The sequence below is a fragment of the Zophobas morio genome, unplaced genomic scaffold (assembly GCF_036711695.1).
Source record: "Zophobas morio isolate AGI-343-1 ecotype UQ-CSIRO unplaced genomic scaffold, CSIRO_AGI_Zmor_V1 ptg000031l, whole genome shotgun sequence".
Taxonomy (NCBI): domain Eukaryota; kingdom Metazoa; phylum Arthropoda; class Insecta; order Coleoptera; family Tenebrionidae; genus Zophobas; species Zophobas morio.
This window is the reverse complement of record NW_026972136.1, coordinates 5,070,664-5,078,551: the sequence shown is the minus strand read 5'-3', so window position 1 is coordinate 5,078,551 and position 7,888 is coordinate 5,070,664.

Here is a 7,888-nt window from a genome sequence, read left to right as displayed (position 1 = left end):
GTTCAGTTTTAGTTGATGATGAATAAATAAGTGTATCAAAAAGTGCAGAATGGGACCAACACGTTTGAAACATATATTTGGTCGTTCACTGTGTATTCTTTTACTTGTATCACATAAAATTATTTTACAGCACATTTATACTTTTGGGGATGGACTTTTTACATCCAATCATTTATCATGCTTCTGCGCAAAATATGTTAGTTATGGTTGTAATTTACAAATAGGTAATAGATTAAAAGATATGTAGAAATGTTGATAAAAGAGGGAATTTGATATTTTTGCACTTAAATTCTATATGAAAAAATTTGTACCTGTTTATATGTGTATTTTTCAACGATTTGTATTTATATTTTAACAAAACTGAGCAAACTTGATCAAGGACGCACCTTTTAATAAAAACTGTCTCCTTCGACTAAAGCAGCCGCAAATTGGAGAAATGAATTTTTAAGCACCTTACTAACCTAACAATTATTATACGCTATGTTATTAACATGTTTTGAAAATTAAATTTCTCTTAGAGTGAAGCCTGTAATTACAAACAAAGAATACAATCTTTTTTTGAATACTTTTCCCTCAACAAAACAATCAATTGGCATCAGAGAATAATTAATTACGAAACTGCATATATTATTAATCGAACGAAACGTTGAAAGTGCAATTATCTAATTACGGGAACACACCCCTAAGTTCATTGGTGTTGGAAATTTGGATGAATTTGCCATAACGTAGTGCATTCATCCGTCGCAGCGGTTTAGTTGGTAAGTTCTTTTCTCTGTTTAAAATAAAATCCATTGCATATCCAGTTTATACAATAGTAATCGACACACGCTTAGTAAAATATGTTGTTAACCACCTTAACCGAAACAGAGAACAAGAAATCATTTCCTAATACTTTCTTCATTTTTTGTAAAAACAAATTTCTTATTGACGTCACAATAGTTTCAATCAAAAACGTTTTAGAGTTTATGTATTGCCGATTTTGAGCACAAATGTTTATTTATTTCAGTAAAATAATGTAATTATTTTAGAAACGCGTACATAATTTCTCCCATTTCTACAAAAATTTTACAAAATATTATGGATTTGAGAAGAAATCAATCATTACATTCGGTTTCTGGATATTCGAAATACAGTACAACTGAATTGACTTGAACTACATCAACATCTCCTTTGCGAACTGATTTTTGCATTAAAGTGAATTTTTCTTCGACATTTAACCACACAGATCAAAAATAATAACGGATCCGTGATTTTCAGCACAATTTATCCCAAAATAATCCAATTTGCAGTTGATTTGATGAACTCTAATTATTATTCGACACGTGGATATTTAATAAGTTTAAAAATTGTAGTTTTAAAGATTTGTTAGAAAACAATAGATATGGACAAAAATTAATTAGGGTAACTAGCAACTGTCAGTGTAAATATCAAAACATAAAAAATTTAGTTTAATTTAATAATATCATGTGATGAAATTTAGGCGAGGATTTCATTAATAAATTGAAATATGAACACGATTTCTTCTAACGTATGTTTTTTCTTCAAGTTTCTTACAAACTCCTGAAATAACTATAATGAAGTAAGAAATTATCCCGGCGCCTCCACCATTTCTATCACACATTTAGATTTGTCGAAGTGATGTTAAAATAGATAAATCTTATAGGAAATTTTCTTTTAATCAAAAATCTCGGGCGTATTTCCAACATCTCGTGATATATCGTATAATTTTTTAAGGAAATAGTTATTTTGTCCATTATTTTTCTATTTCGTTCGGTTCAAATGTCAAGATTTTTGAATAAATATAAATTTGTTCTAACTTACGGGAGTTTACTCGGGGAAAAGCGGAGGCATCCCTAAACTCAGGGTTGAGAGCTGTTCAGCGGAAAGCTTACGTTTACGTAGGAAATTTAATGCTTGACACTGAAGAAAAAGATTTTACCAGTTTCTTAAAATCAAAGTTTCCAAGTAGAGAATTTTCAATCTAAGAGCTATCCAAACGAGATAATGCCAAAAGGATCTCATTTAAGGTGACATTGGACCAAGAAATTTTTAATGAGTGTGTCAAAAAAGATCTATGGCCAAGTGGAAGAATTGTTAAAAATTTTATTTTTTAAAGAAGGAGACAGGTACTGCCCAACAAAGTTCAAGCACAACAATGAGTACGAGAATAACGTAAATTCAAAAATTTATACATCATTTGTCAACGTTAACGTTAATAAGATTAAGGTCTGTGAAATCAGGTTAACTAGGTCATTAAATTCAGAAACAAAATTCTTCAAACGAACAGAATTCTACAGGCTTATCAACCGTTTGACATTCTGTGTATCAGTGAGCACTGGTTGAAAGAGAATCATGACTCTCTTCTACCTTTATGTAAAACTCTAAAAGTCGAAAGATATTGCAATGAAAGTCATGCTGAATTTGCCGTTATTCAATTTAGAAATTTAAACATAATTTCTCTCTACAGATCCACTAATTGTAGTTTCGACATATCTCTCTTACAATTAGAATTATTATTATTAACTGAAATGTCTAAAAAAAATAACTAGTTATTGTTTTTGGTGACTTTAATACTTACTTTAATTTCAATAATAAATATGTGCAATGTCTAAGATACCTCCTAAGGTCGTTTGATTTAAAAGAAATTATTACTTCCTCAACTCGAGGCAAAAACTGCCTGGACAATATTTTCACAAACTTGTCCACTGATAAATATTTAGCAACAGTTTACAATACTGGATCATGCTAGTCTTTGCATGACATTTATGACTTCCAAAGTAAATATAGTAAAAAAGGAAATAACACATCGTCCTGTAACACAATTAGGTCTATTTAAATTTTATAATCATATGGAACAAGTAAATTAGGACTTTGTAGATAATAATACTTTAAACTACCAAGAGAAGTTTGACACTTTTTACGAAAAAATTTTAAGTGCAGTTGAAAGTTGTTTCCTTTTAAAAACATTTAGAACCACAAACAACAAAAATGAACAGGAAAAGGTTAAATTCTATTGTGAACTTGCTAACCAAAATCAAATCAGTGCAGCTTATCTTAGACATCAAAAAAGTATATGCAAAAAATCAGCTAAAGGAAAAAATGTTACAATGACAATTAAGTATATTAATAATTGGAAATTAATATCATTCTACAAAAAAGTACCGCCCCACCTCATTGGTTCCAATACTTGGTAAAATATTTGAAACGAGAATGAAAAATCAGTTAAGCAAATTTTTTGAAAGTTTATCACTCTTCAATTATTCACAATTTGGTTTCAGCAATAAAAGATCAACAACTTTAGCTATACATTCTTTATGCTCGGAGATACTAAGGGCTTTTGAACAAAAACAAAATTCTTTATTAAGTGTATTTCATTTGCAAAAAGAATTTGATACTGTTTGTGATGATATATTGTTATACAAGTTAAAATATTTTCTGCGTTGTGAAAACACTTTAAAATTGATTAAATCCTATTTGACTGATAGACAACAATATGTATGTTTCAATAATTCAGCGTCGTTTAAGCAAAAATTATTTGCAGGAGTGCCGCAGGGATCAGTGCTTGGGCCATTTTTATTCGTGGTGTACATTAACATCATTTCAAATCTAATTTTAGATGGTAAATTTGTTTTATTGCAGACGATACGTCAGTCTTAATGTCTGGGAAAGATAGAATGAAACGTCAAGTAAAACCGAAACAATAATTAGTAATTGGTTTTCAGAAAAGAAATTGTTAGCCAATAAAGACAAAACGCAACATTTACTTTTTTTAGTTTCAAGTGAGATTAATGAAAATGATAATGTAAAATTTCTTGGTTTCCATCTTGAAGGGAAATTGACTTGGGAGATTCATGTTGATCATATGTTAAAAAAATTGGCACTAAATTATTTCTGTTCCGAAAGCTTTATAGTGTTGTCTGTCAAAATGTTCTTGTAACTGCTTATTTTAGCACAATTCATAGCAACATTTCTTATGGTATACTCATTTGGGGTCATTCTGCTCATGCTGCAAGGATATTCTCTTGTCAGAGAAAGTGTGTTAGGGTTATTGGTGGACTCGGGTGCAGAGAAGATTGTGGACAACCATTTGGTAATATTTTCTTCATATTTTTTAAGAACGTGTCTGTCATGCACATCATAAAAGTGTCAAGCAAAAACGTTTAGATGTATATTTTTTTGTTCATTTTGAGCACAATATTTCTTCATTTCAGCAAAATAATATAACTTTTTTTAAAATAAGTCACAATAGATCCTCTACACACTTTACCCAAAAATAATACAATTTTCAGTCATACGATACAAATTACGCCAAAATTTGATAAATAAATGGAAATACTTTCGTTCATGATTTCTTCTAGCACATCTAATTTTTCTTCAAGTTTCTTACAAATCCCTGAAATAATTAAAAATGGGGTGAGAAAAAGAAAACAGCTTGAAAGGAAACAAAAATTTTATTTAAACATTTCAACCATATTAGATAGGGGCAAGTGGTACATAGTGGCACGCGGTACATAGTGAGATTTCCTGTATAACACAAAATTTAATTGAAGCAGTGCAACTAGAATTTTAAAATTCAGTTCTACAACATCCTAGTAAACGTGGGTGATAACGCAGTGGTTGCCATTTAAAAGTATTTCTGTGATACACCAACTGATTTCGGTAAGAACTGTTCTGTGTGTGGTTACGAGAAACATGTTGATGGGCGTATTTTTGTTCAATATACATGAAATTCTTGCAATTTCTCGCCATAACCTCAAAAACATGAATCTAAGCTAGTGCATGTGTTGCAATCCATAAGAACCCTATCACTTTAATAAAATCGTACATGATTTTCATTTATGCATGACGGTATTTACTGGGACAGTCTGGTATATAGTGGGACAATTATACTTAACTTAAGCGTTGTATCATATATAACTCTGAAAAAAAAATGTTGGTAGGAGTCCAATATGCCCAAATATGCAAGGAGAAGTATGACAAAAAGGTTTCTCGAAAGTCAATTGCGTCTACGAGAAAGCAGAGAGAAAATACGTAATGCCGACCATGAGGTTATTTCAAGAAATATGACTATACGAGAAGCAGCAGACCAGTATGAAGTTAGTAAATCCGCTCTTTCTTAGGAAAATTACGAAATATAAAAGTTTGGAAGATGAAGACAAGGAGAGATTTAATTTTTCCCGAGAACATGGTTTCAAATGCGTTTTTACTACGGAGGAAGAAACTCTTCTAAAACAATATTTGATTGAAGCTGCGCAAATGTGCTATGGTTTGACACTCAAATCAACTCGGGAATTGGCCTATAGATTTGCCATAGCAAATGGAAAAAATGTGCCACAATCATGGGAAAAAAATCAAACGGCTGGAGTGGAATGGGCTCACTGTTTTCAAAAACGAAATCCCGATCTTGCACTTCGTACTCCAGAGGCGACTAGTTTGAGTAGAGCGACTAGTTTCAATAAACATAATGTTGGGCAATTTTTTACCAATTTACGGGAAGTGTTGGACAAATTTAACTTTCAACCAACACAAATCTTCAGTTGTGATGAAACAGGTATTACAACTGTACACAGACCCCCTAAAATACTAGCATCATCTGCTCAACGACAAGTTGGGAAAGTTACTAGAAAGAATACAAGAAAAGGCAGAAAGAAAGCGCAGTCAACAATTTTAACTGATACGCCAGTTAAAAAGAAAATTGAAGAGGAACATCGAATGAGATTATTAAAACAAACGAAGAAGTTGCAACCTAATAAGGTAAAGAAGAAGGTATTTGAGGAAAGTTCAGATACTGAAGACGTGAATAAATAGGAGTTTGCGGATGATTCTACAGACATGGAGAGTTTTACAGAAGAAGAAGATTTCAATAACAATTTAGATGAAGTTTCGGTAGAAGATTACATTTTGGTTAAATATGCTAGAAAAAAGACTGTTCGGCACTACATTGGACAAGTAAAGGCAATACGAAATCAGGAGTTTGAAGTAAGATTTTTAAAAAAATTACTTGGTTCTAAATTTGTTTTCCCTGACAAAGATGACGAAGACTTCGTTGACAAGGAAAACATAATTCTAAAATTGCCCAAACCATTTGTGTCCGGTGCGACGCAGAGATCGATCCGACAACTTTCGTTCAATTTAGATCTTAATCAATACAACCTTTTGTAACTTATATGTTCTTTGTACATTACTAAAAATATATATTATTCTTATAAACTTTTTGTGTGAGTAGATTTGTTCATAATGAGTTGCGTTTGAATAGTCCCAGTATATACACTGTCGTTTCCCACTGTATACCACCCGGTGGTTTATTATGGGACAAATGGTACATAGTGATACAACTTTTTTTTTTACGTTAAAAAATTTGTTTTTTAAGTTTTGGGGGTTGATTACATTACCCGACACCGTTTACCTAACAGTAAAACAATATATGATTTGAAAAAATCTAAATTTGCCAAAATTATGAAGAAAAGTTTTTTTACGTCCCATCTCGTACCACTTGCCCCTACACATAAATAGCAACAAATGGATTCAAGAAATACATTTACATACATTAACCTACATATACATTTTAGTTCGAAAAGTTTCAAAGTAAGATAAATTTACAACCTAAAGTTACTTATTTCTTGAACTAAGTTGGTGCAGAAGAGCAAAATGTGTGTAAAGAAAGGTAAAAAACTTTGAAAGCGGATACCTTGATCGGTTCAATAACATTTTAGACAAAAATGAATAAATTCTTTTTTACATCTTCGGGTAATTCAGTCCAGTCTGACTCAAATGCTGGGTATGAAACCAGGTCGCTCTAGAAAAAACTCGATTAAAGTTCTAAATCATGTAGGTTTTAGTCGATATAGTTCGACTATTTTTTTGGTACACTCACCGTTAATTCTACTTCATTACCATACCAACAATACATGTAAATCTGAATAGTAATGGCAAATCCATACGTAACAAGTGTATAAAATTCACTAGAAAATGGCACCACTTAAATAGATTATTTACAAAAAAAAATACCATATCTCTATTTAAATTACGAGTACCATGGTTAGCTGAAACATAGTTATTCCAATAGCCACTCCATTTATAATCAGGTGGCAAACAAATATCCAATTAAAAAATTTACAGCCTTCAACAAAACTAAAATTGACAATTTCAGTATTAAATAAATCTATTAAATCATTTTAACCTACCTTAAAATTATTTTATGATGTAAAACGCATTCAATCAAACCCTTATTGAAGTTGTCCGATATCTTGGTAAAATTTCTACCTATCTTGAAATAGGTAACTCTTGTAGAATATTTTCTCAGAATCAAAAATCTGCTCATTTCCAACGTCTTCTGGACTATCGTAGAATTTTTTTAAGGAAAGATTTATTTTGTCCGATATTTTTCTAAAGTTTGGAAATTGATAAATTTGAAATCACGAAACTGATTAGAATCACCAACTGATTAGAATTCCGAATTATAGTTAAACGTCAACTTCACTTCCTTCCCATTTAATCTTAGAAACTAAAAATCTAAATCATGAAATGCCCATATAAAACTATGAAAATTGTTCTGATGTTGATATCGAAAAGTATTTAAAATGGTTTTAAACAATTAAAAAGGAAATTTTATTTAAAAATTTTAACCGAGTTACATACAGGTAAATAGCTCACGAATTTGAAAAGAAATCATTCATTCCATTAACCTTCTGGCCTGGAGAATCCACAGAGGATTCTTGTCTGGAGAACATAGACCCCTTATTTAGTACCTAGAAACCCTAGAGTCCAGGGCATCTATAGAATCTGGAGGGCCTAATGATTAAAGACAATCTAGGGTATCTAGACATCCTACAAAACATATAGACCATAGTAATTTTAGATAGCTTAAAGAACCTGAAGAGCTTGAAAT